A 23510-nucleotide genomic window follows, 5' to 3' on the forward strand; every position below is an offset into this window, starting at 1 on the left:
TCTATAACCATGCTTCACCTATTTAAAAGGTAATCTACGTTTAAATTTTGAGTCTAAATGTCACTTATTCAGGAAAAATGTTGTGACACCATCATCCCCCTCACACCGTTTATGGCAGTTAATCCATTCACATATTTACCATGTATTGTAAGGGAAATTTAATAATGTATGTATGAATTTCCTATTGATGCCTCAGCAAACTACCACACATTTAGTGGCTTTAAAGAGCACAAATGCATTATCTCACAGTGTCATAGCTCAGAAGTCTGACACAGGTCTCACGGAGCTAAAATCAAGGTGTCTTCATGGCTGTGCTTCTTTCTGGAGACTCTAGGGTAGGAACTGTTTCCTTGTCCATTCAGGTCATCGACAGAATTCAGTTCCTTGCTGTTAGAGTACTTAAATTCCCCTTTCCTTGCTGGCTGCCAGCTCAGGACAGTTTCCAGCTTCTAGAGGCTACCCACATTCCTTGGTTCTTGTCTTCTTTCTTCCATCCTCCATCTTGAAAGCCAGCAACTGTGGATCCAGTTTCTCTCACACAGATTGCTTCTTCTTCTTCAATCTTGTCTTTCTAACTTCCCCAGGAAAGATGACCAGTTTCAAGGACTTAAGTGATTAGATTGAGTTGACCAAGTTAATCTAAGATCATCTTCCCTTCTCAACGTCTTTAACCTTAATCACATCTGCAGAGTACATTTGGCATTATCAGGTAACATGCTTACAGGTTTTTAGGACTCATGATGTCTCACAGGGCATTTTATGGTGTGTTGTAATTTCGGTACTAAACTTTCAAATAATCAAAAGAGACTACCTTTCAAAGGAATGTTTTCTTTTCTTTAAAAAAAAAATATTTATTTGAGAGAGTGAGAGAGAACAGAAGGAGGGACGGAGGGAGAGAGAGAGAAAGAATCTTAAGCAGACTCGCTGAGCACGGAACCCATTGTGGGGCTCCCTGAGATCAGGACCTGAGCAAAACCAAGAGTATGACCCTTAACTGACTGAACCACCCAGATGCCCCTCCCCTTTGGGATTTTCTAAACCTATAGGGGTCTGTTATGTCCACTAACATCATAATTTATAACAATCTAGTTCAGATTAATATTAATAGCAATGTAATTTTAATAATATTTCAACACTTACTCGTATATAGTTCTGTTCACTCCTCCTTTATGCTATTTTTATCACAAATGAGATATCTTCTATCTTTTGTTCCCATCAGTATAGATTTTTAATTATTTTATGTAGTTTCCTTTTTAAAAAATAAGAACACTCTTTTTAAAATTAAAAATAGTGAAGCCTAGGGGGATGTAACTTGTCATAGTATAGTGGAAAGACCTATGGAAACTGAAATTTTATACTAAAAAGTTTTGAATTTCTAGATTAAAAAAATCATTGATTATTAAAGGAAATGGATAAAAATAGACCTATACATAAAAAATTATCATGACATTTCACAGCATGGGAGACTATGGCCCTATATGACTGGGACTGGGGCTGGGGATAGAAGAGATGTGGGAAGAGGGCATAAGAGAGAGAGAGAAAGATAAAGAGAAGGAAAGGGAGAGTGAGAAGACACATACAAAGTGGATTAAAACAGAATGACTTCAGGCTCTTTATGAGAAACTCTGAAGGCCAGAAAATAATGGATCAAAACCTTCAGAATTAAATAAATAAATAAATAAATAAATAAATAAATAAATAAATAAATAAATAAAAGAAATAATGCTTGGGTTAAAATTAAATACCTGAGACAACAATCAAATATAAGAAGTTAAGATTGCACAACTTAAAAAAATATTATTACTCATGCACGCTTACACAAGAGTAATGGAAGTGTTCCACCAAAATGAGGAAGGCATGGGATAAAGGAAAAAAGAAACAGACCATTCTATTCAGGAGAGGGGTGAATGAAATCACCAAAATGACAGTGATGTACAAGACCCAGTGAACTACCAGCTCAGGTTAAACCTGATAGAGATGCTTCTTCATGTATTTATTTGAAGTTGATAGATTTGATACAAAATAGCTTTAAAGAAAGTCAATGTTTTTGTTAAAAGTTAAAAGTCCCAGGATGCCTGGGTGGCTCAGTCCTTTAAGCATCTGCCTTTGGCTCAGGTCATGCTCCAGGGTCCTGGGATCGAGTCCTGCATCGGTCTCCTTGCTCAGCGAGGAGCTTGCTGCTCCCCCTGCTTGTACTCTCTCTCTCTCTGACAAGAGAATGGATGAAATGAGGAAGGGAACATGTTGTTTTTGTAACAAACCTTGTTGAGTCATTTGACTCTTCAAATAATTTTCTGGCATAAATATGAAAAAAATGAAATTAAATTAAAAAAATAAGATCTTAAAATAAGAAAGTGTTGAAAGTGTTAGTTTGACCCTTTTGTCAACTGAATAAGTTAAATTGGTAATTTCAAAGTAAACATATTTATATTTCAAAACGAAATACCGAAGTTCTTAAGCAAACGTTTCTTAAGTAAAATGTTGGGGTGATATTGCATCTAAAAATGAAGTATAGCATTATAGCCCTCAATTCTGGCTAGTGAATGAAAACTCTAATTGCATGTATAGTATTTGACATTTTTGAGGTAAAATATTAAAGAGTACATGATTTTTATGGTTTTCTCAGGCTCATTGTACTAAATTCAACGAAAATTATTTAAAGAACATTTAGAATACTTTTTGAATAATAATTATTGGATATTTGGATAAAATAGGCAGACTCCTTTATCTTTGGTACTGGAAAAGTACCATATTGGAAGGTTTATAATCAGAAGAGTTTGGTGAAATAACAATGAGTTTTGTTCAGCTGTCCAAAACATTGTTTATACATAGAACTTATTCTGTTTATTCTATGAGAAAAATTGTCTTCCAAAATGATTCTGTGACCTAGCTCATGGAATCTTAAACTGTGTTGATGATGTATTTAGTATTCAAAATATTTTTCTTATACCAAAATATTCTTTTTTCAATATAGAGTTGTATCTCTCCTTGGAATTTAAAAGCATACTCAGAAAAAAGAAATGTTTCTGAGAGTCACTATGAATTTTTTATTTTGTATCTAATTTTCTTTGAAACCATAATACAATTAGCCAAGAGATGTTTTTCATCTTCATTGCAGTTAAACTTCCTTTGCCCAGTCCTGCCTTCACCTTCCACTTTTTTAGGTCTTGACCCATATAAACATTCTATACCCCCAAATCTGTTTACCATCTGTGTCTGGATAATCTGATCTATGAAATTATCCTACAAAAGTAACATCTCAGAGATTTTCTATCTCGGCAAATATTTATTTCCATTTTTAGTGTATATCACAAGTACATGTACCGCCTGCTAACATACCAGTGTGGTTAGCTGCTGTCTGAAAGCTCATTTGTCCATTTAATTAATGCTAGGAAATCTTTTTATTTGACTCTAAAGAATTTGTTAGCTCTGCAAAACTTTTGTCACCTTTAATAAATTTGTACATGTTTAAAATATTTTCTCTTATAAAAAATAAGCTAATATACATTTTTTTTCTCCTTTGGATTTTTTTTATGCTAAAACATACTCAAAAAGCAGTTTTTAAGGACCCCATACAATTTTTTGGATGATACCAAATTTACTGTGAGTCCATGAAACAAATTAATATAGACATTAACCATTTTTATGGAGATTTGGTGGAATTGAGTAATTTCAAACTACTATATACTGCTTTCCAATCCAAGAATCTCAAAAGTTTACATATAATATGACTCCATTTATCTAACATTCATGGAATAACTTTATAGAGACTGAGACTTATTAGTGGCTGTGTTCTGGGTTAGTTAAATTCAACTGTGTACTGGTATGCATTTAGTTTTGAAGTTACACTGAATTTCCTGAATGTTTCTTAATTTGTTGGAATTGTTTATTAATGTCAAACAGTTGTCAATTTCTATAATGGGGAACAAATTTCACACCTGACATAATTCTCAATTTTGAAAAGCAGGTTACTCTTTGGTATCCAAACATGACCTCTGTGGAAAATTCATTGTCTTGATTCCTCTAGAAAATACATTTGTCTTCCGCAAATGTTTTCTTAAGGAGCCAGGTAGTGTTTAGGCTTCTTAGCCTAGAGGAAAAATTCAATATATTATGTAGGTACTTATATAGCCATTTATATTGTAAGCATTTAAAAATACTTTTGAAAAAGTGCTTTTATTTCTGTAGACTGTACAAAAACAGATATTGCTACAGATTTGGCCACTGAACCATCATTTGCTGAACACCACTTAGATGAGAGTGAGCCATTCATGGGTATCCATTATGTATTAAGTTTGGAATTCATTTTGAAGGGAAGTAAAATATAAATTTTTAGGGATCAGAAAACGTGCCTCTGATAACCTTCCTCTTCTTTTTCTTTTTTCTCCAATTATAATATCTTTTTAGTCAGTTATTGAACCTCTGAGATAGGTTTTAAATTTTCACTCTTCTATTTTCCATATCTTTTGTGCTTTTTTCCTCTAATTTATGGGAAACACACTTAACTGCATTTTCCCAAAACTTGTATTGATTTTTCCGTAGTCTACCATATCTTTAAACTTTTATTTTGAAGTACTTATAAATTCATGGGAATTTTCAAAAAAACCAAAAGGGACAGAGATGTTTCAATCACCTTTTACCTAGCTTCTCCCAGTTGTAACCTCTTGCATAATTATAGAACACTATCAAAACCAGTCAGTTGTCATATGCGTAATCCACAGTTTTTTCCATTGTCACCAGTTTTGCAAGCATTCGTGTGTGTGTGTGTGTGTGTGTGCATGCCCAAGTGCAAGTATGTAGTTCTATGCAATTTTATCACATGCATGGCTTTGTGTAACTCATCACAGACAAGATACAGAACTGTTCCATTACCACAGGAATTCTCTGCTCTATCCCTTTATAACAACACCCATCACTATCCCTCCCATCACTAACCCCTGACATCCACTAATAAGTTTCGGTCTCTATACTGTTATTTCATGAATGTTATATAAATGGAGTCATACAGTATGTAAACTTCAGAGAAACGATTTTCTCACTCAGCATGATTCTCTTGAGATTACCCAATTTGTTATATGTATTAATAGATTATTCCTTTTAAGTTGCTGAGAAATACTCCAGGGCGTGCATGCACAACTATTTGACCACTCAGCCTTCGAAGGACATTGATCTTCTCCAGTGTTCACTTCTGAAGGAGAGAGCTGCTATGAACATGTGCATACACATTTTTGCTTGAATGTAAGTTTGTATTTGTCTGGGATAAATGCCCAAGAGCGGTAGCCTGTCAAGTTCATAACATCCAAGAACTTGTTCTCCTGTCCATTTTCTAGCATACTGGTTTTATTATTATTTTCATTGATTATACATTTTTTCTCATTTCTCTGATGACGTAAATAATATACTGTGGAAGTCTTCAAACAGAACTTCTTTTCCTTCAAGATGCTTTTCTGTTCCATTTTTTGATCTCTTATTTGCTTGTAGCATTCTAAAGATGTCTGCTGATGCTTGTAGTTTGCATGTATATAAGGGTGGGTTTTTAAAATGTTAATAGAAGGCTCTGTACCCACGTTTTTGTCATGCTGGCTGTATTATTTATTTTAATTCATCAGTCAGTGGCATTTCATTGGAGGATGCCAGATGTTACTATCTTTAGTTATTTCCTGTTGAACTTGATAGATTCCCAAGAGTGTTTTCTTCTTATCCTTTGCCAGTGGAATACATAAAACTGGCTGTTAACAGCTGTGGAAATAGTCTGAAGAGAAGGCTGGATGTCTCACCATATATAAGCATTCATTAACTCTCTCTCTCACACACACACACACACATAATACTCATTTTCAGTATTTTTTTTACCCAAGATATGCAGAAATCCTTTAGTTCGGAGAATTGTTTTTTCTCTTTTTTGCTTTTTTTCCCCCATTGTGGTGTTGCCAGAGGTTTCCCATTTTATCGTTTTTTGCCAAAGATTCAATTTTATCTTTGCTTTGTTAACTCTCAATGTTTTACTTTTCTTTCCTATTTTTTACTTTTAAGACAAAAAGTATATAGAAATCACTGCCATGCAATGCATCCATATTGCCTCTATTTTAACTGGACCATCCATAGTGACAGAAATCTGAAGGATCATTTTTCAGTTTTTATTTTTATTTTATTTTTTTAAAGATTTTATTTATTTATTTGAGAGAGGTAGAGTGAGAGAGAGAGCACGACAGAGGGGAGGGTCAGAGGGAGAAGCAGACTCCCCACTGAGCAGGGAGCTGGATGCAGGACTGGGTCCTGGGACTAGAGGATCATGAGCTGAGCTGAAGGCAGTCGCTTAACCAACTGAGCCACCCAGGCACCTGATTGTTCAGTTTTTAGCAATTACCATCAGAGGAAAGGGTGTGTTCCAGGACATGTACGCAGGTTGGTGTGTAAGCTACGGCTGTGCGACTGATTTGATCTAGGGCTCCGTACTGTTCCTTTAAATAAGACCAAGATAAATAGGGACATGCTATTTGAGTGACAATTACATTAAAAATAGTGAATGAATATTCAGTGTGCTCTTTAAAAGGTTATATTGTGAAAGTGGTAACCAATAATTAAAGAATTAGTTGTAATAGTACCAATAATTGTATGACATGAATCTCTCTCTATGAATCACAGCTTCTAAAAATCAAATAACTACTTATTAAGCTTACAAATCTAAACTTTGACATATATCTTGGAAATAGCTAAGTTTTGTATTATACACTCCTTAAAAGATAAAATGGCAAAATGGCATGTTTATCTTATACCTATCAGTGATTTAAATTTTATATAACATACTTATACAGCCATGTTGGATATTAATAGGAATTAATAGTAAATAAATTGAGTACATAGGGATGCAGTCCAAAAGGATGTAATTATTATTACCAAGAAAATAAATTATTTACATATCAGACATTAACTGGCATAACATACTATTAGATTGAATATATATCACTAAATAAAATGTGTGTCTTTCTTAACTAACTAGCCAAAATATAAACAATACAATTTTCAGATTTTTGTGATCTGTTAAAACTATTGAGATATATCAAAGAGACAGCCATATGACAATCAGTGTGCCTAGCTTTAAAAATCAAAGCACATTAAGAAAGCAAAAGATGGGATGACTAAAAGAACAATAGCTACTTTTACAATCACAAGTTTTGTCAAGAAGTAGCTCCCTAGTGTTAAATGCAGTTTTGTTGATTTAAATATTTTCTCTTTTCTCAAATCCAAGCCACTCAGTATGTTCTGAATTTGTACAGGCTTTGAGAATATTAATTAGTTTCTCAGAACATTTTATTGCAACTTGCTAAATATAATCAAACTGTCTAGAGATGGAATATAAAACAGAATTGAACATTCTTATTTCATGTGGTGAAAGATATTTAGAACTTCTCTTCCCTTTTCTTTATCAATGGCTCCACAAAATGGTCCTTGACAAGAACCTGAAGATTAGTTTTAGCTCTTTCTTCTCATTTGTTCCTAGCATCAAATTGGTTACCAAATCTTGCTGATTCCATCTTTTTAATAACTAAAAAATCCAAAGTCTCTTTTGAGTTCTACTGCCATTGCCTTGGTACTAACCACTCATCACTTTGTCCCAGATGGCTGCAGGAGAAACTCAACTCTTCTGGACACTACTCTTTGTGTCATCCACATTGCTGTCCAAAGAAATTCTAAAGTGCACCTAAGGTCTTCTCATTTCATTGACATCATCTGAAACTAGCATCTTATTATATTAAGATCGAAAGTCCAAAATCCTTTATCTATTTCACAAGGACCTTCACTTCGTATTTCACCCTGCACCTGATTTGATAGCATTATCTTCCATCAGGTTCTCAGGTTTACTTGGGATTCTATCCATATCAATAATTTGTTATCATGTTTCTTATTTACTGTAAGGAATTGAGAGTCCTCTGATATATTCATATAGAATATGAATAAAGAAATTTAAAGGAAATACTTAGCTGAAATTTTCCTTTGAAAAAACTATGCTTAGCATTTTTTTTGCCCCTGATTATAAACTTCTGTCCCATTTCCCCTTAATTTCCATAGAAAATAGTTGATTATACATTGTTCTTTCCCTGGAATATCGATATTGGAAGAACCATGAATCCAAATGGATAGGAAGCATCCATGAGTGCAGATCGAATGTCACAAGAGACAGAACAGTATTTAAAAAAAGAAGATATCCTGATAGGAGCATGGGGTCAGGCCAGCCCAATAACAGAATGGAGAAAGAAACAAAGCCAAGGAAATCAGTTATTATATGCAGGAGATATAGCAAATATATCATCAGGTTTAGTAGTGTGCTGGGGCTGCCATGACAAAATACCACACACCATGTGGTTTCAATGGAATTTTATTTCTCATAGTTCTGAAGGCTAAAAATCCAAATTCTGGCAGGGTGGTTTTCTCCTGAAGCCTCTCTCCTTGACTTGCAGATGGCTGTCTTCTTGCTGTGTCCTCACACGCCCTTTTCTTTGTGTGCATGCATCCCCTGTGTCTTTTCCTCTTCGTATAAGGACAACAACTCTGTTGGATTAGGACCCCACCCCTGTGACCTCATTTAACCTTACTTACTTCTTTTTTTTAATTCTGTTTTATTATGTTATGTTAATCACCATACATTACATCATTAGTTTTAGATGAAGTGTTCCATGATTCATTGTTTGTGCACAACACCCAGTGCTCTATTCAATATGTGCCGTCTTTAATATCCATCATCAGGCTAACCCATCCCCCCACCCTCCTCCCCTCTAGAACCCTCAGTTTGTTTCTCAGAATCCATAGTCTCTCATGGTTTGTCTCCCTCTCTGATTTCCCTCCCTTCATTTTTCCCTTCCTACTTTTTTTTTTACTTCTTTACAGACACTATCTCCAAATTCTGTCACATTGTTGCATAAGACTTCAGTATATGAATTTAGATGGGGAGAGTTACAACTTAGTCCATAAAGGTAGGTTATGGTAGAGAGTATAGTAGCAGGAATAAGTTCTAGAACCTTCTCCATTATTATCTGAGTAATCTTAGTCACTACTTGTTATATTTGATATCAACTTACTGAATTGCAAAATGACAGACTTGTATCAGGTGATTTGTCAACTCCTTTCACTTGTCAGGATTAATTAAAATCAGTTGAAGCATAATAATTTATATTTTATTCATTTGTTTTCTCTGGGGGATAGCAACTTAAAATGACGTCATGTTCTCTCCATGGTAAATGTCCAAGCTTCTACAGGACTAGTAGCATCTCTCTTTAATTATGAACTATTATTGAGACATCTGCCTCAGTGGACAGAGTTGATACAGACTATGTTGATTTAGTGACTACATAGTAAACATTATCATTTAAATCTGTTGGTCATGATATTGTGTCATTGTATAAATGTCCCAAGAAAATCTTAGACTTCAAGAAAGCGTTACAATAAAATGTTATAAGCATCGGCTGGCACATCAGCATGTATCCACAGTTATGTGTGTTACATGTTTAAGACTGGAAAATTGTTTGATAAGACAACACTCATTCAAAGAAGAATGTTCCTATGCCCAGGACATTAAGAAATCCAAAATAATGAAATACGTATTAATTAAAGAAATACACACTGTGATGTTCGTGTATGATGAAATAATTTTTTACTTTGGAAAATAGTTCAGACTCATCCGTAGTGTATATTCCCTCATGGCATATAAATATTTTCAGGAATTTGATATACATATGATTTATCCTAATAAGTGAAATACACCTTTACTATTGCAAATTTCCCCATGAGGCTAGACATACTGTTTTTGCTTTAAATCACTTTTTAATGTACATAATCACTGAATAATTTAATATTTTTTGATTTAAAAATCAGAGAATATTCAATGCACTCATTTGTTAATAAGAGTATTAATGAAATAAGCTACTGCAATGTTAATACATGGAGTAACTTTCATAGGAGACATAAATTGATTTTACACAATATAGCCTATTTTATTTGTGTAATTATGAATTTACATCTTTCAAAGGTTAAGTATATTATCTGATATACATGACGTTTTCCATGTAAATATTTCTATACATTTCATTTTTAAAATTGCCTTGCATTATATGACCTGATTTACCTGACCCTTTGTGGTTATAGTTAGAAAGCATGAAATTTACTTCAAAAACTACAAATGTGATGGCACAGATGGATGTTTTACTTTCCAAAGCTCTATAATTAATCAAGACTTTTCCAATTACATTGTTGAGTGGTTAGCATAAATATTGTTAAATTCTTTTCTAAATCTTAATCACTATTCATCTGGCCAATGCACATATGGCATACAGGAAAATTTGCATCACAAATATGGTAAATTGCTGATAAAGGGTAGTTGTAAATATTGGTAACCGTAACTCCGAAGACAATTTTGGTTTTGGTTCTCATTTTTGTTTTATTTCTCTATTTCTTTTGTAAGCCACTACTACTCTAAAAAATAAGAAAACAACTCTGTCTTATTTTAGGAATTTTGTGATGTTAATATTTTATGTATTAGGTTACAGACCTATGTTATAGACTTGCTTTACTTCCTGCTATTGCTAAGAATAGTGGTTAATAGATGTTAGAACAACAACAATAGAACTGGTTGGGAAGCACAGTTCCACTACTCTGTTGTACCTTTGGGTCAGTTACACAATATCTGTTTGTGTTTCTTTCTTCCCATGCAGTATTATTCAACTGGCAGCATTGCTCAATTGACTTAAAGAAAGAACAAGAATTTAAGTAAATGAGCATACTGCCCTGAATACGGTAAATGCTCTGTTATTATTAGTTTGCAGAATTATTTTCCAAGTCAAAGTCTCTTTATTTTTTTTTCAGGTTGAAATTGAAACAGCTCTGGGCGCCTGGGTGGCTCAGTTGGTTAAGCGACTGCCTTCGGCTCAGGTCATGACCCTGGAGTCCCTGGATCGAGTCCCGCATCGGGCTCCCTGCTCGGCGGGGAGTCTGCTTCTCCCTCTGACCCTCCTCCCTCTCCTGCTCTCTGTCTCTCATTCTCTCTCTCTCAAATAAATAAATAAAATCTTTAAAAAAAAAAATTGAAACAGCTTTGCCACTTTCCCATTACTTGTCTGCCCTGCACACCCAGAACTGCTATTACTGCAGGTTTATCCTTCTGATTTGTTTTTTTATTAAGGAAATTTATTGTATATACATGTTTGGGTCTGCTGTCATATATAGCCATGAAGACACATGTACAGATCTTTAAAAATGTATTATATATGTATGCATATCATACATACATGCTGTTCTATATTCTGTTTAAACGTATGTAAAAGACTATCATTGAGAAATGTCCCTGTTAATGAATGAACATACCGCTAGCATCATTTAGGGGGTCACATAACATCTCTAGCATGGTTAAGCTTAATTTTCTAACTACTACTCTATTGTTGGATATTTTCGAGTATTCGAAATTTGGCACTTTTTAAATAATATTGTCTTCTTTTTCTTTTTTGTCTAATTGTCTTGGATATTTAAAATATATTTTTTTCTTATGTACTGTATCGCTTTAATCTTACTATGATATATACGTTTTCAGATTATTTTCTGGTACTACCTTTGCCTTACAATTAGTTAATATTCTTTTTTAAAAAATACACATGATTTACTAAATTACTTGATTATTTTTATTTTAGCCAAACCTATTTATATTTTTCCCTCAAATTTTTTTGATATTGATTTATTGTTTAAAATACATTTGTTACAAAATTATGTATAAAAGACACTCACATTTTATCTTCTTTTTACTAATAATTTGTTGTTTTTCCATTTTTGTTATAAGGACATTAAGAACATGTTTATGATTGTGATAGTCTGGGATAACATGTATTCTAGACTGAATGTTTGTTTTCCCAAAATTTGTATTTTGAGACCCTAATCTCCAATGTGATGGTGTTAGAAGGTGTGGGGCTTTTGGGAGGTGGTGAGGACATGAGGATGTAGTACTCATGATGGGATTAGTGCGCTTATAAAAAAGAGACAGAGAATGATGATCTTGCTTTCTGTCACAAAGTCTGACTATTCTGGGTCTTTTGCTCCATTTTTAAGTTTGAATTTATATTTGGTTGATCTTCATTTGTAATTTGCTTCTGCTGATTGCTTCTTACTAGAGATCACTTTAACTTAAGTACATGGGTTGGAGTTGCCCAGAATCTATAGATAGTGTAAATCCAAATCCCCAAGTGCACATAGAGGTACAACTATTTTTACAGATTCTCATGTGAGATATTTTCAACCTTGAGGTAAAGAGCAAAAAAGGCACATTTCCTCAATTACTATCTTTAGAAAGTAGAATTTTTAAGCTATGTGCACAGGGTTTTAGAGTCTGTGATCCTCCTTCATAACGTGTTTTAGTTTCACTCCCTTAAGTAACGGGAATGCAGTTTCTTATATCCTAGGTCCCCGTAAACTCCAGGATTGACAAATCCCTTGGGTTTTGACTGGTTTTAGGCCATGTATAGGACCTTCTTTTTGTACTCTCCTTGTTTTTAGTTATGGTAATTTATTTCTATAAGCTTAGGCTAACTATATATTTAATAGGTTATTTGTTGCTTTTTGTACAGCATGCTAAATTTTTTTTGAAGATTTTATTTATTTATATGAGAGAGAGAGAATGAGAGAGAGAGAAAGAGAGCACAAGCAGGGAGAAGGTTAGAGGGAGAAACAGGCTCCCTGCTGAGCAAGGAGCACAACGTGGGGCTCCATCACAGGACTCCAGGATCATGACCTGAGCCGAAGGCAGTTGCTTAACCAACTGAGCCACCCAGGCGACCCCATGTTAAATATTTTTAAGAAGAATTTTCTTTTAGAATAACTTGCCATAATGTAAAATGAAGTCATTTTCTTTGTTTAAAAGTTTCCTTATTTTCCTCATTTAAATTTCTCCTGAAGGGAATTTTGTCTTTTGATTACTGATAAATTTGAAATAACACTTATATGGATCATGTATTGCTGATCAAATACATTTCTCAAATTAAACTAATTTAATTTTAATGCATGTTAATTATGTATTATTATATATTAGTTATATATATTAATTATATATTATAAATATATTTTATATAATTATATAATATATTATAATATTATATTATATATAGGCTATGCAATATTATATATAATATAATATATACTTATATATATGTGTGTATAGGGGGAGTGTGTTTACGTTAAAGCATCAGACATTAGAGTGATCTGTTGATAATCACAATTTTCGTCCCACTATTAATGCTGCGTAAGAATATTGAAGTGTGTTAATTTATTGTTATAATCATGTTAAGACTACTGCTATATCACTGTAAGAGAAAAAATGAATCTGCAATAAATTTTTGATTTGGCATTATTGTATCATTTAGGTTTTACTATAAAACCTATAATTACAGATGGTAATAACAGTTCACACTTTTAAAATATTTTTGTACAGGGAACCAATGAACTTTACAAATAATGATGTAACATTTTATACATAGTGATGCTATATTTATTTTTGCCTGTTCAAAAGTTTCATTATTTTATAGAATTTTAGTGATTCTACAATATTACAATTTGTAAAATACCTTCCCTTTTATTTTGTTCTCCCTGTGATAATCATTGCAGAAATAGGCAGTTGAACAACAGTTATCCCTAAACTTAGAGAAGGGCCCGAGACTTAGAAGTTATGTGAATAGTGCTTGGTAAGCAGGGGAATTAGGTCACAAGCTGGGTCTTCTTACACCATCCCAAATTATTTCAGTTCTAATTTTCGTTTTTAATGAAACTGAAGTTTACAGAAAGGGCCTTTTTTAAAAAGAGCGTAACTAGGGCGCCTGGGTGGCTCAGTTGGTTAAGCGACTGCCTTCAGCTCAGGTCATGATCCTGGAGTCCTGGGATCGAGTCCCACATTGGGCTCCCTGCTCGGCGGGGAGTCTGCTTCTCCCTCTGACCCTCCTCGCTCTCTGTCTCTCATTCTCTCTGTCTCAAATAAATAAACAAATCTTTAAAAAAAAAAAAAAAAGAGCGTAACTAATGTTTTTGCATTACATATTATAGCCAAACAAACCTTAGTTCAGGCAGTGTGGGTTATCTGAGTAGAAAGTACTTCCTTTATCTTTAACAGTATAACCTTATTTACAGAACTGTGACTTTCCTTATAAGGAATATTTATTCAAAACAATAATGCTCTCTATTTCAGTGTGCTTTGCTTGTGGAAGTTTTAGCTGCAGTTTATCTATTCTATTGACATATAGTTCTTATAAAAATAGTTTGCAACATAAATAAGGTTTCTGAGTGCTTGGTATTTTTTTTTTTTAGTCCTCTTTAACTATGTCAGGTGTTTCCATAACAAAGGGTAAGAGATTTTTTGGAAATTTGGCTTCTATTTTCTTTATTTCATGTTTTTCCTTTTATTATTTTTTTTTCTTTCTTTTCTTTTCTTTTTTTTTTTTTCCTTCTATAAAGGAATTCTAGGCATTGGTCACAGTGTAACTACCTCTGACAGTGAGTGACATGGCAGCAAAGTTTGCTAGGGGAGAACTTTACAAAAAGAACAGCTTTCCTATTTTGGACAGAGATCAATGAAAATGAACCGAATTCTTGATTTTAACCCCTCAAAGATCACAGGCATCAGCCTTCATGCCCACTTTTACTAGTCGGAGATATCTGTAACTAATTTATTTATTTATTTATTTATTTTTATTATATTATGTTGATCACTATACATTACATCATTAGTTTTTGATGTAGTGTTCGATGATTCATTGTTTGTGTATAACACCCAGTGCTCCATACAGAACGTGCCCTCTTTTTTTTTTTTTTTTTAAGATTTTATTTATTTATTTGACAGAGAGAGAGATAGCCAGAGAGGGAACACAAGCCGGGGGAGTGGGAGAGGGAGAAGCAGGCTTCCCGCGGAGCAGGGAGCCAGATGCGGGGCTGGATCCCAGGACCCCGGGACCATGACCTGAGCCAAAGGCAGACGCTTAACGACTGAGCCACCCAGGTGCCCCAGAGCGTGCCCTCTTTAATACCCATCACCAGGCTAACCCATCCCCCACCTCTCTCCCCTCTAGAACCCTCAGTTTGTTTTTCAGAGTCCATCGTCTCTCATGGGTCATCTCCCCCTCTGATTTCCCCCTCTTTATTCTTCCCTTCCTGCTATCTTCTTCTTTTTTTTTTTAACATATAATTTATTATTTGTTTCAGAGGTACAGGTGTGTGATTCAACAGTCTTACACAATTCACAGCGCTATTTAAAAAAGGAATCTGGTAAAAAAAGTATCCTGTTGAGCACAACCTGATCACTAAGATTGGAAAATTAACTGTAATATGCAAATCAGTGCCAATGATATTAATAGTGTTTTATTTTTCTTCTTTTTGCTTTCCTATTCCATTATTGCAACTTATTTCGTATTCTTGAGGTCCTGCTCTGACTAGGTCAAATGAGATCATGTTGCATAGAGGCAGAGAGAAAGGTATTCATTTCTTTTGTCCTAAATTTCAAGTAAAAGCTTGCCATGTTTCATCATTAAGTTATTTTCTCTAGATTTTTTGTAGACCTCCTTTACTCAAAAAAATTGAAACCTGAACCTCTGACTTAACTAGTTTGTTTTCTGACTTTGACCTTGTTTCCCAGAACTGCAAGTAGTTTAGAAGACATTGACTCCACGTATACGCTTGTCCAATTTATATGCCAAGTACATCAGGTATTTTAATTCTGTAAATGTGTATTTTAAAATCTTATAAAATATTTTTGTTTTATGTAAGGAGCATTCACTTAGACTTATCTACATATTTAATTGTTTTTCAAACCTGCTCACTTACTTATTTAATCTTCTTAATATGTTCTACCTCTTAATACGTTCCACCTAAATATGTTCAGGTATTAGTTTCCTTCTATCTATGTGATAGTCTTGAAATTTCTTACGCTATGCATCTTTCGGTGGTGACTCTATTTTGGTTTGCTCATTCAAAAACATCTTTATTTGCCCTTCTTGAAAGATATTTTTTACTGCTGAATAGAGAATTATTTTTTTTTCAGTATACAGAACTGAGATCCATTGACTTCTTCCACTGATTCTGTTGAGAATTTAGCCTTTGGAATAATTCTCCCTTATTGAAGCTAATCTGAATTTCGTCCTACCCCACCTCTGTTTTTTTTTTTTAGGATATTCTCTTCATCTTTGATTTTTTTTGCAGTTTCGTTATAAAATGTCTAGGTGTCATTTATTTTTATTCATGCAATTTGAGATTTCATGGGTTCTTGAATTGGTTGATTACCCCAGTGCTCAGTTGGAGAAAATAAAATCCTCTCTAAAACAAATGTGGAGATAAAAAAAATAAATGAATGAAAATTTCTATGAAATGGAGAATGCTGTATCTTATTTTTAAATATCTAATATCAATTATCCCCTAAATATAACTTCAAAATATAATGACATTTAAGATAATGATAATTAAGAACTTGAAATATAAGATCTATTTTTTATTTTATGTAACCTATTATTGATATTATATATATATATATATAGTAAGTTATTTTATAAGTATGAGTGCTTTAGTTTTATTTTTGTAAAATTAAATATTGGATATGAGATATCAAACATATATAGTTGTCTTTTGAAGACAAAATCCCTGTGAAAAAATAGTTTCAGAACCAGAAGTTGTGATTCTCTCACTTTTTAGCAGTGTGATATTGGGCAACCCATATCTGAGTACTTCTATTCTCTCTCTCTTTCATCTCTATGTCCTCTCACCCTCACCCTTCTCTCTTTCTCTCAACTAATTATCATGTTGGGCTGCAGGAATCCTTCCAGCTATAACTGACAGTAATCATTTTTGCAGTAATATCTCTCCTATTTTGCCTTTTCCTCTCTTTATCAACAGCATAAATCAGAGCTACTTTCCTGATGAAAATTTGTCAATGTCAAGATAAAGTATCTATCTAAAGAATTGGTTTTGTCTGTGGTTTAATTCAAATCATAAGATGAACAGAAAATGGGGACTCTCATTCATTTATATTGTTACTACTTTTTCTTTAGCACCTTTGTATTTGAAATTGGTTCTGAATAGTAAACAAATAAAAAATACATATTTTTCATTTGCAAGTATTCTTCAAACACACAAGGAATACAAACCAATCAGAGGAATTACAATACAAGACAAAGTATGTTACAGTAAGAGTACTGACAAGGAAAAATAAGACTTCAGAAGAGTTGATTAATTTGGTGTGAGGAAATCATACAAGATTGAAAGTTCAATACTGAAAGAAAGGATATTATTTCAACAGAGAAAGATATCGAGTTGATTAATATTTCAGGAAATATAACAGAAGTGAGAAATGGGCGAATATAATGTCAACATTATACGTGATGTACAAGAAATGATATGTCATTTAAAAGTGTAGCTGGGGCAAAATGTAATATACAAAAAGAGACCAGACTGTAGAAATAAAAACATTTGGATTTGATTCAGTAGGCAGCAGAGACACTACTGAAGGTTCCTTATCAAGTGAGTAAAACAATCATATATTTATTCTAAGAAGGTTTATCTGATAGAGAGATGGAAAGAAAGAGAAAGCCTGGAGGCAAGGAGATTAGTTAAGAGATTTATCCAATAGCTGAGGAATGCACTAACATGTATTTCAACCACATTTATACTAACTTGAAAAATCTTGTGTGTAGACGATTAGATTGAATCAAGAGTTGACTGGGAGGTAAAAATTAGCCTCAAGTGTTCTTTTTACATGTAGCCCTTTATTCACTGACAAAACAATGTTTCCAAAGCTAGTATACTAAATTTAGAATGCAGTTGCTGTGAGGTATTTTCCATTTTAAAGTAGAGGTCAAACTCAATGGCGCATAAACAGAACACAGCCTGCAGATGTTTTGTTTGGCTTAAGTACACCAAAATAAATAAATTTAAATACTTTTAGAACAAAAATGGTCTTTCCAGTTCATTAACTCATCAACTCTCTATTGTTCTATTTGTGGCTAACTTATATTATTTACCCAATGAGATCTATTCTGACTAATTAAAAGTGCAAACATCCCCACCTTTGTCTTCCTAACCCTACAGACCTGCCATACAATTTAAATTATATTATTGTGTTTTTTTTTTTTTCAGTATTTTGTTTCTAAGTAACTATTGACTCAGAAAAATATTTTAAATATAATATATAGAGATCCCGGTATATCTTGCTCAATTTTAATTTGGTTTTTCTTAGCACTTATCACATAACAAGTAATAATAATGTAGTCATTTAATGTTTTATTGTCTGTATTCTCTTTCCCTAACTCATTCCACTAGAAAACTCCACAATGGGAAGAATCTTTCTTTTGTTCATTGGTATATACTGAAATCAGCCAGCCGCAGAAGAACGTCAATAAATATTCATTGAATGTAACTAATAGAATAATAATAGCTAAAACTGCTGTGGTGTTCATTATTTTCCATATATAATTCAATAGTATTACGTGTATTGACACACAACATAAGAGTCAAAACCTTATGAAGTCAGTACTAACAATATCCTCATAGTTATTTGTGGGTCTGGGATCAAAGTCAACTGAATTTCTTATGTCTGACTAAAATACCCATCAATTTGCTGTTTTAAATTTGGTACAAAATACTGCAAAATCTAACTGCATTGTCTAGGCCATATTAGATACTCAGGCTTTAGTAGTCTTGATATGTTCTGCAAACTTATTTTCAAATATCAAGTGTGATAGGTGGATGGAAAATGTATATCGTTTTTCTCTTTGATCTTACTTTGGCTGGAGGTAATATGATCACTATTAATTCACGTCAACTATTTATGCAGAGTACTGCTAGGTAGTAATGGGAATGAGGCAATTTCCCATTTCTTAGCAGTATATTATATAATATACAAACAGGAAAGATCGACTATCATACAGAGCAAAATTGAAAAGAAAAAGTGTGTTATAAGAGTTAAGAAAATTGAATACATATATTGAACTAAATACATATACTCATGTATTCACATTCACAATTTTCAATAGTCATGTGGATGTTTTATTGCCATAAAAATTTAATTTAAAAAGAGCTATAGATGAGATTATTTAGCATTCTTTCTATTTGAAGGAATTTGGGCTGTAGATTCATTCAGGAAGAAACTATGTTAACCCATGTGCCCTCTTTAGACTGTATTTTGGCTACTTATTGATCAGGGAACCAAAGTTAAAAATATTAATTTCCATCTATAGTTTGAAAAAGTCCTTATGAAATCCTTTAAGAGCTTTACAGTCTGCTGCTCTGAAAATGGCTCTGGAGAAACGTAAGGCCAACCTGATATTTTCTTTTATGACTTGGATGAACATTTGACTTATTATCCAAACTGAGACACTTTAGGAGAGTTATAAAATAAATATTATTTATGTATTTGCTTTGGATAAATTTGTTAAAATGGTAAATGTTTGTTAGATACATTTTAACACAATAAAAAGACTAATTTATCATTAAATAATTTAGATTTCCTACACAAGCTGTTTATTCAGTGTAAAAGTGATTGGCAAAAGACCCAAGTAGTTTTCCAAGCTAATTGATTCACTTTAATTTTTTATTTTAGAACAGTTTTAGATTTATGGAACAGTTGTAAATATGGTCAAAGGCAGTTCTCACATACCCCAAACTAGTCCCCCCTATTTTTAACATGTTATATTAGTATGATACATTCATTACAACAAATGAACCCATACCAATACATGGTTATTTGCTAAAGTCTATGTTTCACTTAGACTTCCTTAGTTTTTATGTAATGTCCTCTTTCTGTCCAGGATCCCATCTAGACTACCACATTACATTTCGTCATCATGTTTCTTAGACGTCTCTCAATTGTGGCAATTTCTCATACTTTACTTATTTTACATGGCCTTGGCAATTTTGAGAAGTACTGGTTAGATATTTTGTATAATGTCTCTCAATTAGTGCCCATCTAATATTTTCTCTTTATTAGACTGGGGTTAAGAGTTCTTGGATGCAAGACCACATAGGTAAAATGCCATTCTCATCACATTATATTGTGCTATAGACATAATATCACTGATATTTTTAACCTTGATTACTTGGCTAAGGTAATGTGTGTCAGATTTCTCTCCTATAAATTTACCCCGACCCCCTTCCCTACAGTACCCTGTGAAGGAAATCAGACCACACGTAACAGGCTGGGAATTATCATCCACATCCACATTGGGATATTATACATGGAGTGGTGTGTATAAATAATTTATTTATAAATAAATTTTTAAAAATTCTTGTGCATGGGAGCTTGTCTGTTCTTTCTCATTTATTTATTTAATTATATCAGTGGAGACTCATATATGCATATATATTTTATAATTTTGGTAATAAACAATACTACATAATTTACTTTTTGATCAAAATATTTAAGCTTTAGCTGGAAGCTCTTTCAGTTGTCTCTTGTGTCCCTTTGAAATACTCGTATTATTGTGGTTTCTTTTGCGGGCTCCTTAGCTTCTGGTACTAGAGGAAGCTCCTGTTCATCTTGTATTTTCCTTAAATGAGCCCTAGAAGTGGCCATTTCCCACAGACCCCTGGTTCCTGGTTACTGGAGAATACTGTTAGAAACCAAGATTTGAGCACTGAGTGTGCTCCTTGCCCCAAGGCTATTGTTGCTTCCAGACTCTCATAGCTAACAGAGCAAGGAAATGTATATGTTTACTAGCCAGTGCATATAGGCATAACTAAATTATTATGTTTAGAGATATATTTCTGCATCTATATTAAGCTTAACATGAGTTCATGCTAATGAATCCTACTCTAATCCAGTTCCACATCATTCTCATCAGCCCCCTTGCTTGTCAGAAATCTCACACTCCAACAGTGAGAAACCTGGTTCCCGTCATCCACTATTAATTTGCTAATTGTTCATTTACAGTATATTCATAGAATGATTTCAGAATTGTTAGCCCATGCCCTTCTGGGAAACAATTTTATCAACTAGATTATAATTTTTATGTGCAATTTCTTTGGCTTTGAGTCTTATAAACTTAATTCATTTCCATATTACCCAGGTAATTTAGTTAGATTTTTGCTACTATAGTTTATCCTAGAATCCCCTAAACTACTAAATTATATTTATTGAATTACATATATCAAGATTCACTCTTTGTGCTATAGGGACAGCTGACCCAGTTGGTAGAACATATGACTCTTTTTTTTTTTTTTTTTTTTAAGATTTTATTTATTTTTTTGACAGAGAGAGACACAGCGAGAGAGGGAACACAAGCAGGGGGAGTGGGAGAGGGAGAAGCAGGATTCACGCCGAGCATCGGGCTCGGCCCCAGGCCCCTGGGATCATGACCTGAGCCGAAGGCAGACGCTTAAGGACTGAGTCACCCAGGTGCCCCAAGAATATATTACTCTTGATCGCAGGGTCCTGAGTTTGAGCCCCACATTGGGCAAGGAACCTACTTAAAATAAAGAAAAAAAGGAAAGAAAAGAAGATTCCCTCCTTTTACTGTAAAATTCTGTGAGCTTTGATAAAACCTTGTTGTAATGTAACCACCGCTTTAGTATAGTAAGAATAGCTTCAGTTCCCTAAGTAATCCCCTATGTTTGCTACACTACTCAAGCTCCCTGTCCCTTTTCTAAACTGATGGCAATCACTGATCCATTTATTATCTTTATATCATTTTGATTTTACTATAACTTGATATAAATGTAATTAAACAGTGGTCTTTTCATCTGGGCTTTATCCCCGTTTATCAATATGGTAGCATATCTTAAATATTGAAGGCAAAAATTCAGATTATTTCTAATTCTTAAAAATAAATTCACTCCAGATTTTTAAATATTCTTTCTTTTTGAATTCATTTTCCTTTTTATCCCATTAAATTTTGTGCATATATTTACCTGATTTGGTACCTCACTCTTTTTGTACTGCTTACCAGTATTCTATTATATGGATGCACCACAGTGCGTGTATGTGTGTTTTTTGTTTTTTGTTTTTTGTTTTTAATTTACCTATTAAAGGATACTTTGATTGCTTTCAGTTTGGGGCAACTATGAATAAAGCGGCTATAAATATTCTTGTTCAGGTTTTTATGTGTACATAAGTTTTCAAATCAGTTGAATAAAATCATAGCAGTGCAATAGCTGGATCATATGGTGGGGCTATGTTTATCTTTGCAAGAACCAGTCAAATTATCTGCCAAACTGAGGAGAATACAATGTTGTATTCTCACCAACAGTGAATAATAGTTCATGTTGTTCCATATCCTTACCCATAACTGACAATGTCAGTTTTTGGATTTTAATCATTCTAACAGGTATGTATTGGTATCTCATTCTGGTTTTAATTTGCATTTCCCTAATGCAAACTTATGTGAGTATCATTTCATATGCTCATATTTATAAATTTTTTGGTTAAGTATCTCTTCTGAATTTTGCCTACTTTTTAGTTATTTCAAATTGTTGTAAGAGTTACTTGTATATTTTGCATTTCAGTCTTTTTTTTTTTTTTTGACATGTAACTTGCAAATAGTTTTCTTCCAATCTGTTACAATTACTACTTATCAGTTGGACTTATCTGGATTATACCTTAATATATACATGTCTTAAAAATTGAAGGCCAATAAACAAACAAAAATTATTTTCACTCTTAAAAATATGTTTATTCCAGGGGTGCCTGGTGGCTCAGTTAGTTAAACATCTGCCTTGGGTTCAGGTCATGATCCCAGAGTCCTGGGATCGGGCCCCGCATCGGGCTCCCTGCTCAGCGGGAAGCCTGCTTCTCCCTCTCCCTCTGCCTGCCACTCTGCCTACTTGTGCTCTCTCTCTATCTCTCTGTCAAATAAATAAATAAAATCTTTAAAAAATGTTTATTCCAGATTTTATAATTTTTCCATTCATTACTCTTTCATTCATTATTTTGCATGTCTTTTGGCATTATTTCATTATTCCATTACCTACCTGCTCATTTACTTCTTTATTCATTCTTTTATCAGTATTTCCAGCTACCCACACTTGTTTTATTTACTCTTTTTATGTCCCACGCCCACTGTCTGAAATTTCATGAATAAGTAATTAGTTTAAACTATTTTTGTCCCATGTTGTTTGTATTATTCAAATACTTACCACAGCCATGCTAGTGACCTCTCCAACAAACTGCTTTGTAGTTAATGACATTCTGTCCTAAATGATTTGACATGCTATATAGTTTTAAATTGGAATTATGTTGACAGCATTTTGACACTTCTTTGATGATTTTGCACAGCCCTTTTTTATACTATATTGTTTTTAAGATTGGTAATAGTATAGCAGACTGAATAAAGACTCTCCGAAGGTGATCCTAAACCCCGTGACCTGTGGATGTATTCACTTACTTAGTAAAAGGGACTCAATGATATGATTACATTAAGGATCTTGAGACGAGGAGATAATCTAGGATTATCTCATTGGCCTGAGTATAATCACAAAGGTCCTTTATATAAAAGGCGGGCAAGAATATCTGAGTC

This window comes from Mirounga angustirostris, unplaced genomic scaffold (genome assembly GCF_029215605.1).
Source record: "Mirounga angustirostris isolate CCGP_5_RB_7025 unplaced genomic scaffold, mMirAng1.0.hap1 SCAF_1, whole genome shotgun sequence".
NCBI classification, from domain to species: domain Eukaryota; kingdom Metazoa; phylum Chordata; class Mammalia; order Carnivora; family Phocidae; genus Mirounga; species Mirounga angustirostris.